General features: G+C 48.2%; 1 pseudogene; it reads left to right on the forward strand.

The window, feature by feature from the left end:
* LOC122122248 overlaps nucleotides 1-11,049 on the forward strand; it is a 48,948-nt pseudogene extending 37,899 nt beyond the window's left edge.
* The last annotated feature ends 531 nt before the right edge of the window (nucleotides 11,050-11,580 follow it).

An 11,580-nucleotide genomic window follows, 5' to 3' on the forward strand; every position in this document is an offset into this window, starting at 1 on the left:
CAGCAGATCCAGGACGGCCAGGAAGAACTTCTAAGAATGTAATAGTCAAGTGGTGCTGGTGGCTCATGCCTGTAATCCTAGATACCCACGAGGCCAAAAGCTGAGGATCAGGGTTTGAAGCCAGTCTGGACAGGAAAGTCTGTAAGACTTTATCTCCAATGAACCAGCAAAAGGCTGGAAGTGGAGATATGGCTCAAGTGGTAGAGTACTAGCCTTGAGTGGAAAAAGTGACAGCAAAAAGCTAAAGGACAGTGCCCAGGCCTAGAGTTCAAGCACTAAAACCAGCACCAGATATATCAAATATATATATATATATATATATATATATATATATATATATATGATCTTTTATATTGATTCTTTAAGCATTAAAATAATCATTATGAAAAATTTCTAAACTTTCTAGGCTCTCACACTGCTATTAAAAATTAATGTTTTTATTGATGGAAGAGGTAGAGTATATGTATCTGAATTTCTTCATGCATTAAAGTGGGACCCATTAACAGGGACTGGCTGATTCTCCACTCCCCTCAGATGGGGACCTTGGAAAGAAAAGGTGGCCAAGAGAGCTCAGGAAGTGTGCTAAAGGAACTGATCAAAACAAAACACTAACAGAAAAAAAATAGTAAGGTGGCACACAGGAGCAGTGGTTTAATAAATCATCAGCCACTCCAGTGGTATTCCCAGGACAGCACAGACTCATCCAAACCCCCTGGACTCTGGCTACAAATCACATTAATTTTATGAAACCATCCCGTCCACAGCCCTCCAGAATGCCCTTCCATTACCTCACCCCTCTCTTCTCAATCAATCTTTCAGCCTTGATTCTTACCCTTTAAATCAATTCAGCTCTGAGCTCCATTTTGCCATTTTCCCAGCCTGCTTTAAAATCCCATTGACTTTCATAAATCAATAGGACTTGAGACCTCTGGTCGCCACTCCCCCGTGCTCCCCAATGCATTTATGGACCTTCAGGGGGTAAATATCCTAGAGGCCAGCCCTCCCATGTGCATGGTCCAGAGATGGGAGATGGAGATGGGAGGCCTGTTCAAAAGATCCTGAAAAACAATCATGGGTGTTGGGTGAACATCTCACATACAGTCATTTATTAAAGAGGCCCCTGTAGATACCAGTGTGGGTCTGGAGGAAGCACACCAGAGACTGGAGAGCCAAGCCACAGCTAGGTGCAGCCTGGTATAACCTTCCCTCCCCTTCTCTTCCTTTTCTCTCCTCTCCCCTCCCCTTCCCAAGACCTGAATACCAGGACTGTGCACTGGCCTAGAGCTTCATTGCTCAAGGCAAGCCCTCTACCACTTGATCCACAGCTCCACTTCCCACTTTCTGGTGATCAGTTGTAGATAAGAGTCTCACAGACTTTCCTGCCCAGGCTGGTTTTGAACCAACCTCAATCCTCAGATCTTAGCCTCCTGAGTAGCTAGGATTACAGGCCTGAACCACTAGTGCCTGGCCACATGGAGGTCTTAGCCTGAGGATCTAAGAACTCTGATTTGGCCACAGGTTACCAGCGGATGACAGAAATTCCTAGGCCCTCATTCTACTGTAAGAGGATGAAACAAGGTTCCAGTAGCCCGAGGGCAACCTTCCAAAGAGGCCAGCCATTCTGAGAGCCTCCGGTAGACAAAGCTGCAAAAGGCCACGAAACTGGGGGTGGGGGGCTGGAAAGGGATGAGAGAGACTCTGGGTAGAGTTCTATCACTCCTGACCCCTGTGGCTGGATGTCTGTCACTCAGAATGGATCCCCGTGGAAGGAGGCTGTGCTCTATCCTTAGAAAGCCTCTCAGCCGCTGTGGTTACCCCACGTTCCATTTACTCTACCAGCTTTGCCTCACACATGCACCCAACCCTCTAGGGGAACCCCAGGCACACTGGACCAAGGAGCTCACCTACAGAGAGAGGTGCGGAGGCTGGGTGCCTATGGGTTTTTTATTTCCATTTTGGTTTGGGGTTAGTTTTGGTTGGTTGTTATTGATGATATTGTTGTGCTCTAAATAGAATCTTTAGCTTGACCCAGTGGCTTGCTCCTGTATTTCTAGCTTTTGAAATCTGAGTGTCACTGTTCAAAGTCAGCCTGGGCAGGAAAGTACATGAGACTCTTACCTCCAATTAACCACCAAAAAGCTGGAAGTGGCACTGTGGCTCAAGTGGTAGAACACTAGCCTTAAGCAAAAGAGCTCAGGGACAGTATCTAGGCCCTTTTGTTCAAGCTCTAGGACCTGCACACACACACACACACACACACACACACACACACACACACAAATAACAACAATAATAGTTATATCTGTACTACATAGGTACAGACACCTTTATTATTTTCTAAACGGTGTTTATATCCTAAACTACGTCTGTAGTGCTTCCATCCTAGTAGTGTTGTTAGTCATCTAGAGCCAATGTGAGTGTATAGGACAATTCTCACAGGTTATATGCAGAGACTGTGGTATTTTATATGAGACTTTGGCATCTGTGGATTTGGGGGTCCTAGAACCAGCTCCACATTTACCACTGTACATGTGAAGTGAACCAGGAAGAGAGAGACAGCAGAGGTGCAGATCCATCTTTCAAAGTGCTGACCATGGAGAAGAGGCACGGCTGGGGACTGGCATTTGAAGGGAATGATGGGGCTGAGAGGAGGCAGGGGAAGGCACAGAAAACCCAGAGCTGGACACAGGTTCGGACATGCGCAGCAGAGGCCAGTGTGGCCAGGACAAAAGAAAGAGTTCAGAGAGGGATAAGCAGTGGTATGGCCAGGGGCCTGAGACCCTCGTGGACCATAAAGATGGCTTGAATTTTCCTGAGACAGCTAAGTGGAGAGTCCTGTAGGCCTTGTGCAAGGAGCAGCTTGATCCAGCCCCTTCTTGAGAAACAGGAGCCAGTCGCAATGGCTCATGCCTATAATCCTTGCTATTCAATAGGTTGAGATCTGAAGATTGAGGTTTGAAGCCAGCTCAGAGCAGGAAAGTCACGGGACTCATATCAGATTAACCATCAAAAAGGTGAAAGTAGAGCTTTGGCACAAGTGGTGGAACACTAGCCTTGAGCAAAAAATCACAGGAACAGTGCCCAGGCCCTGAGTTCAAGCCCCGGGTCCAGAATATCCTCGTACAAACAAATAAATATCATAGCTATGTTCTGGAACAGGAGTTTGATTATTATTATTATCATCATCATCATATCCGTTGTAGGGCTTGAACTCAGGGCCTGGGCCCTGTACCTGAGTTTTTTTTTTTCGGGGGGGGGGATGGGGTGGGTCATGGGGCTTGAACTCTGGGCCTGAGCACTGTTCCTGAGCTCTTCAGCTCAAGGCAAGCACCCTACCACTTGAGCCACAGCAATAGTTCAGATTTTCAGGTGGTTAACTGGGGATAAGAGTTTCATGGACTTTCCTGCCCCGGCTGGCTTTGAACTGTGATCCTCAGATCTCAGCCTCTTGAGTAGCTAGGATTACAGGCATGAGCCACGGGTTGCCGGTGTAACTTGAGCTTTTTTGCTCAAGGTTTACACTCTTCCACTTGGAGCCACAGTTCCACTTCCCATTTTTGGGGTGGTTAATTGTAGATAACAGTCTCCCTGACTTTCTGCCCTGGTTAGCTTGAACCTCTATCCTCAGAGCTCAGTCTCCTGAATAGCTAGGATTGAAGGTGTGTGCTGGTTAGGACTTGGTTATTAGACCCATGTTTAGAAACCATGGCAATCCAGTCCCATGAGAGGATTAGTGCGGAGCTATGAACTTTGGCAGATGCAGACCCCTAACCAGGCTTTGACACCTGCTAGCAGCATGGCCTCTGCAAGCGTCAGCTTGCACGTGGACAAACACAAATGCCAGTAGTCAGCGGTAACTGGTAGACGCATGCACGGCCTCTCCTTGGTGGCTGCATGGCTATTTAGGAGAATGTGATGGAGAACAGGAAGTCTTACACAAGGCTGGTTCATTAGAACTGATTCAGAAAGGGGGGGATGGGGAGAGTGGGTACAGATAGCCTTCCAGTTTGGAAGCCACTTGAATGGAGGGCCCAAAAAGGAGGCATTTACTGCAGCAACTCTAGAGCTCTAAATTTTAAAAAGGTAATAATAAAATAAAAGGTTTGTCTGGGCACTGGTGGCTCATGCCTAATTTTAACAGACCAGCAGGCTGAGATCTGAGGATCACAATTGAAAGCCAATCTGGGCAGAAAAAGTCTGTAAGACTCTAATCTCCAGTTAAGCAGCAAAAAAAAAAAACTAGAATAGAGGTTTGTCTCAAGTAGTAGATCACCAGCCTTGGGAGCAAAAAGCCAACTGAGATCATCATGAAGTCCTGAGTTCAAGTTCCAAAGATCTGGTAGAAATGAGGACTTGGACTCCTGATGGGTGGGAGAGGGAGAAGGGATGGGAGGGACTCGAGGCCAGAAGCAGGTGAGCTGCATGGAGGAGTGAGCAGTTAGACCCTGCAGGGTGGAGGTAGGAAGAAAAGAAGGAGAGGAGGCCCAGCACTGGTGGCTCATGCCTGTAATCCCAGCTACTCAGGAGGCTGAGATCTGAGGATCTAGGTTCAAAGCCAGCCTGGGCAGGAAAGTCCATGAAACTCTTATCTCCAATAAACACTCTGAAAACCAGAAGTGGTGCTGTAGCTCAAGTGGTAGAGTACTCGCCTTGAACTGAAGAGCCTGAAGAACAATGCTTAGGCCTAGAGCTCAAGCCCCATGACTGACAAAAAAAAAAGGAGAGGAGGATTGACCAAGAGATCCCAGAGGCTGAGACCAGGCTATTGGATTTGATCAGTACAAACTCAGAAGAGGTCAAAACCTCCAAAGGCAGGAGATGGATGAGGACTGGGTAAGGAGAGTCAGGAGCCCCAGGTATCCTGGGGGCCACCCATCAACACACACTTGCCAGCAAGAGGAAATGACCCCACCCTCCTGCCACACGTGCTAACACAAGCCACCAGATAGCAAATGCCATCCTGTTCCTTTCTCCCTAATGACCTGAGCCCCACCTGACCCTCATGAGTCACCCTACATGCCCATCATCCTTCGGGGCCTGGACTCTTTGTGTTCTCCCCCTGGTGGCTCTGAAGAGAACAGCAACTGAGAGGTCTTCACCTTCATTTCAGCATCCTTCCCTTTGCCTGCCTCGTGTGGCTTGTGGCTCTTCCACCCCTGTATAGTTGTTGTTTGTGATTTATTTCTCCTGCCAGGCCAAAGGTCCTCAAGGGACTATCAACTCAGGATACTGCACGGTATTTGGAGAAACTGCTGGTTCGGGATGGATGAATGGATGGATGGATGATGTGCTTATGAGCAAAACAACCCCAACTTTAAAGAAGGCAAAGGTCACTAACTTCCTGATCACTGGCTTGCCCCAGTCTTGTTCCCAGGGCCTTTCTGCAAATCCCAATCAGTCTGAAGTCTTAGCATGTCAGAGCTGCTTAACTTGAGGCCTGATTTAAATATTTACAGAACCAAATAAATTGATTAAAGGAAGTCCTGAGGACAGGAACTGTGGTTATTAATAAATCATAGCAATGACTATTTTCCTTTGGAGAAGAAGTTTAGTCTGCCTGATAAATAATATCTGGGTGATCGATCGTTTGAGGAAAAACCTGTGCTGGTTTGGCATCTAAGTGGGTTGTGCAGGAAGAAACTCTACTGGTAGACTGTGGGAGAGCTGGGGCTACCCTCTCCTCCCCCGGGGGATTATGGCTCCTCACTCTCTTCTCTCTCCTTACCCACAGCTCTCAGAGGGCTGGTGTCCAAGGATGAAGATAACCTTCTTTTCTTGTGTCCCCATGTTATGGGAACTATGGACCAGTCCACCCAGTCACCCACACAGTCACTCATTGTCCAGCTTTCCCCCAGAGCCTTCCTGGGGTGGACATAGGACACCTCCACAGACCCTGTTTAGTGGCTTGCAGCAGAGTCCAACCACACTTATGGGCCCATGAGATTTTATTGAGCTCCTGCTATGAGCTGCCTTACCCAGGATGCTGTTGGGTGGGAGAGGGAAAGCAGGTGCATTCGTAGTAGAATGAGCCAGCTCCAGGCTCTGTTGTAACAGAAGATGAGAAATAGAATCACGAACATGGCCTTAAAATATTGCATGACTTTAGTCCCTACTGCGTGAACACCCCCCCTCCGGCAGGGGGGCAGGAGGGGAGATCTGTGCAAAAATTTGTGGAGGGACAGACATCCTAAGTGATTTTTTCAGATCCCCTGAGAAGAGGAGAAAGTTCAAAATAGTCAGTGAAGTCCTGAGCTTGACCATCCACACCAGCAGCACCTAGAAACTGGGCTCCAGTTAGAAATCTCAAGCAATTGCATCAAACAAAATCCCAAGCACTGATAACTTAGTTTGACTGTTGATTCTATTTGTTTTTGTTGTTGCTTTTTTGTTTGTTTATGCTAGTTCTGGGGCTCAAACTCAGGACCTGGACACTGACCCTTAGCTTTTTTACTCAAGACTAATGCTCTACCATTTGAGCCACGGGTCCACTTTCAGCTTTTTGGTGGTTAATTGAATATAAGAGTCTCATGGACTTTCCTGCCAGGGCTGGCTTCAAACCCAGGTTCTCAGATCTCAGCCTCCTGAGTAGGCAGGATTATTATAGGCATGAACCACTAGTGCTAGGCCTTTACTGCTGATTCTTAACCCATTGAAGGAATCTTAGAGATAAGCAAATGGAGGTCCAGAGAACAAAACTCAGTCACCAAAGGGCTACCCTATCTTCTCTCTCTCCTTTCGGCCTCTGTCAGACTGTAGCAGACTGTTGGGTGTATATGTTTACTCTCTTATTATGGACATCTTGTCCATAGTCCTTGAGTCTGACATAGCTAGTATCTATCCATTCTAGCCCTGCTCTTGACCCTGGCCAGCTGGAGAAAGGAGAAGAGATGTAAGGTCAGGTGAGGGGGAAGCTCTGGGAACATAAGGGCCCTTCTTGCAGCCTGCTGTCCTGGGGTGCCATCAGACAGTGCTCTACCTGCTTCATCAGCATTCTGGCTCAGCCCCAGACAGACATGTCTTCTGGCAATGTGGCTGAGCAAGCAAGGCAAGGATGCTGGACCAGGTTGCTGGGAGCCTAGCAGCTCTCTCTCAGGGAAAGGTAAGGCTCCTACAGGGAGGGGAAGTGGCTGAGTCTGCTGTGGACCTTTAGGACGCCAGCTGCTCCTCCCAGGGAAGGATCCGCTAGAAGGGCAAAGACAGTGAGCAGATGTTTCATACTGGTGATAGAGCCCGATTAACTCACCTGCTGAACAATCCAGAAACAAGGCGAGCTGAGCCAGTGTCTGTTGTTTTCCTACTCAGTTATGAAGTGGGAACTCTCCAGGTATATTATTTATTCAATGTTGGTTAGGGAGGCAACCTTGCACAAGTATGATGGTATGATACAATACAGCTGCATCCGTTTTTTGAAGGGAATGTGTAAAGTCACCCAATCAGCAAATAGCCATTGGAAGATCCACCTTGGAGCACACTAAGTGCTGCCTGAATTTGGCCTGGAGGTGTCCACCCCTTTATTTGCATAACCATTATCACCATGGTAACCAGGATCTGAGGCACCCCCCACCCCCAAGCATTCTGCTGGGCGTGGCTGCCTTCCTTCTCCCCCTTATCTCTTCCTTTCTCCCCCTGCTCTGCAGGGGGAGTATACTCATCATCTTCTTGGGCCATTTGTCATTCTGCAAACAGAGGCACACAACTGATAGTGATTCAAACCCATGTCCAAAGCTCGAAGTTCTTCAACTAGGCTCCATTGATTTCTTCATTGTATAGCTAACACTGGAAAAATAGAAATGCTTAGTAATGAAAGGTCTTTAGGTATCATGGCAAGTACATGGATCTGCAGGTAGGAGAGTAGAGGGTCATTAGGATTGAGGGGAGAGTGTGCTGATTCTATGTCCATCTGTATGGAGACCATAGCCAGGTACCAATAGCTCATACCTCAAGTGGTAGAGTGCTAGTCTTGAGCAAAAATAATCTCAGGACAACACCCAGGCCCTGAGTTCCAGCCCCAGGAGCAGTGCGCGCACATGCGCGTGAGCGCGCACGCACACGTGCATATGCACACACACACACACACACACTCACACACACACAATTATATTCCAGCCCTCAGGTAACAGGATGTCCTCAGGTAACAGCTGAATGTCACATTACATTAAATGTGACGTTCAGATGATGATAAGGGGACTGTGAAGTGTCCTTTGATGTTTGACCACGGTGACATATCCATTTCCAGCCACACTCATATAGAACTGGATGAGATACCATTTCCTCCCATCCTACTCCTTAGTCTAGAGATATAGAAAGGCAACTATGTAAAGGACTGCTCAGCTGGACTCCAGTCACTCACACCTGTAATCCAGGCTGCTACTCAGAAGGCTGAGATCTGAGGATTGCGGTTGGTTGCCAGCTGGGGCAGGAAAGTCCAAGAGACTCTTATCTCCAATTAATCAAAGAAAAAGCCAGAAATGGCACTGTGGTTCAAGTGGTAGAACATTAGCTTTGAACCAAAGGAGGTCAGGAACAGCACTTAGGCCCTAAGTTCAAGCCCTAGTACAGGCAACAAGTAAATATATAAGTAAGCAAACAAATGATTGCTAGCCACAGTTCCATGTGTCCTGGTAGGGAAGGGAACAATCATCTGGGGATGATGCAGGAGTAAGGTTCCAAGGTGGAAGTAGTCTTTTGAGTTAGATCTTGAGTAGGAGCTCACCATGCAGCCAAAGTCACAGATTAAATAGGAGAGGAATGGAAGCAAAGTCCAGGCTAGTGAGGCAGGGTGGGCGGAAGACAAGTGAGGCTTAGGGAACTGTGGTCACTAGTACAATGGGAGGTGCGTGTGCGTGCATGCAGGCACACACAAGAGAAATTAGTTACAGCATCAAAGTCACAGGTCCCAGGGACCTGTGTTTCAATTAGAGACTTGGATGTATGCTCCAAGAACTGCAAGTGTGGTTACATTTGGGCTCAGGACACCTCCTGGTGTCCACTGCTGGCCAAGGAGAGGAAAGAAACTTCCTGATGGGGTTGGGAAGGTGGCTCAGTGGTAGAGCGCTTGCCTCGCATGCATGAGGCCCTGGGTTCAATTCCTCAGCACCACATAAATAGAAAAAGCCAGAAGTGGCACTGTGGCTCAAGTGGTAGAGTGCTAGCCTTGAGCTGAAGAGCTGAGGGACAGCGCCCAGGCCCAGAGTTCAAGCACCATGACCAACAAAAAAAGAAACTTCCTGAGAGATAGAAGAGAGAGAAATGGGGGCAAGTAGAGGAGGGTGGGGTTGGAGGGAGGCAGAACTCAGTCTTCGCTGTGAAGGGCAGTGCTCTCTCCCTGCTGACTACTAGGCAGTGATGTCAAGGGAGGGAAGAGGGTCCAGCAGGGCTGGAGGCAACTCAGAAGGCTCAGAGATAGAAGCCTTGCCAAGGAGCCCCATCACATCACCACCAATTGCTGAACCAGTTGGCCCAGGATGCTCCCAGGAAAGCAGCAGAGTGGGCTTGGTAGAGGGGTGGTCTGGGCACTGGTGCTTATAGTTAAAACCTTCAGAGGAAAGAACTAGAAGAAGGATTTGGATGGAGCCAGACTCTCTGGGCCTGAGGAACAGAAACACTGCTAGACTATGAGCTCCAGAAGTGGCCAGATTCTATCTGCTTATCTGTTTGTCTGCCTGCCTGTATGCCTGTTTGTCTGTCTATCTATCTACCTATCCATCTATGTATTTATTGTGCCAATACTGGGAGTTGAACTGTTCTTAAGCATTTTTCACTTAAGGTTGGTGCTCTACCACTTGAATCATACCTTCACTTACAGCTTCTTTTGTGTGTGAGTATGGTTAATTAGAGATAAGGGTCCCATGGATTTTCCTGCTGGGCTGGCTTTGAACCCTGATCCTCAGATCTCATCTTCCTGAGTAACTAGAATTACAGGCCTGAGCCATCAGTGGCTTTTTTTTTTTTTTTTTGTCAGTCATGGGGCTTGAACTCTGAGCCGAGGCACTGTCCCTGAGCTCTTTAGCCCAAGGCAAGCACTCTGCCACTTGAGCCACAGTGCTACTTTTCGGTCTGGAGGTTAATTGGAGATGAGTCTCACAGACTTTTCCTGCTGGCTTTGAATCGCGATCCTCAGGTCTCAGCCTCCTGAGTAGCTAAGGATTACAGATGTGAGCCACTGGCACCTGGTACCAGTGGCTTTTTTTTTTATTCCATCATTTTATCTTCAGTAGCTGGAGCACACATCATAGGCTCTTAATGTATACTAACAAAAAAAAAACTTTTAGTGAATGGGCCAGGTGCTGGTGACTCCCATCTAGCCACTTAGGAGGCTGAGATCTGAGGATCACAGTTCAAAGCCAGCCAGGTCAGGAATGTCCGTGAAACTCTTTATCTCCAGTTAACAAACAAAAAGCCTGAAGTGGAGCTGTAGCTCAAGAAGTAGAGTGTTAACCTTGACCACAAAAGCTGAGGGACAGTGCCTGAGCCCTGAGTTCAAGCCTCAGGACCAGCACAAAAACCAACTAACAACAACAAAGAATAAGTGCATGACTCAGTGGTTGGAAATCTGCATGGATGAATATGCCTGGGAGAATGGAGCATCTAGGATGCTAGAGCAGAAGCTAATCTGGTGAGCAGTTCAAGAGGCTTGGGCTGCTACTACTGAGATGCTACAGCTGATCCCTTGGGGACCCTCGAAGGCAGTCTTGCCAGCCTAGGCTCTAAGGCCCTGGTTCCAGGATGGGGTCAGGGCTGGTCGCTGGCATGCCAGGCTCCATGCTCAACGTGTGTACTCTTGGCTTCCAGCCCGCTCCAAGAGCCTGGTGATGGGAGAGCAGAGCCGAAGTCCTGGGCGGCCATTGCAGCCCAGCCCTGTGCTGAAGGCAGGCTGGCTGCGGAAGCAGAGAGCATCATGAAGAACTGGCAGCAGCGCTGGTTTGTGTTGCGTGGGGATCACCTCTTCTACTACAAGGACAAAGACGAGGCTAAGCCCCAGGTAAGATTTGAATGTCCTTGTCCCCTGGATGCCTCTGTATCCCATGGTCATAACACAGGAGCTGCAGGGTAAACTAGCCCAGGATAGGAAAGGGCACACCTTCTCTTCAGTCTTCAGGCTCCTCAGAACCAGGTTGTATTCTCCTCCCCCCCCCCCCCCCCCCCCCCACCCCCCCCCCCCCCGCCGTCATGAGGCTTGAACTCTGGATATGGACCTGGGCACTATCCCTCAGCTCTTCAGCTCAAGGCAAGCACTCTACCACTTGAGCCACAGTACAACTTCTGGTTTTCTGAGTGGTTTATTAGAGATAAGAATCTCACAGACTTTCCTGCCCAGGCTGGCTTTGAACCACCATTCTCAGACTCCTGAGTAGCTAGGATTACAGGCGTGAGCCACCAAGGTTCGGCTTTTTTTTCTTTTTCTTTTTCTTTTTTTGAGCTCTTCAGCTTAAGGCAAGCGCTCTACCACTTGAGCCACAGCGCCACTTCCCAGGTTGCATTCTTTAAAAAACATTTTTTGTACTGGACTGGAGCTTGAACTCAGATCCTTGAGCTCTGAGCAGCTGGTGTTCTACTACTTGAGCCACACCTCTACTTTTG

Source organism: Dipodomys spectabilis, unplaced genomic scaffold (genome assembly GCF_019054845.1).
Source record: "Dipodomys spectabilis isolate Male_0828 unplaced genomic scaffold, ASM1905484v1 ptg000207l, whole genome shotgun sequence".
Classification (NCBI taxonomy): domain Eukaryota; kingdom Metazoa; phylum Chordata; class Mammalia; order Rodentia; family Heteromyidae; genus Dipodomys; species Dipodomys spectabilis.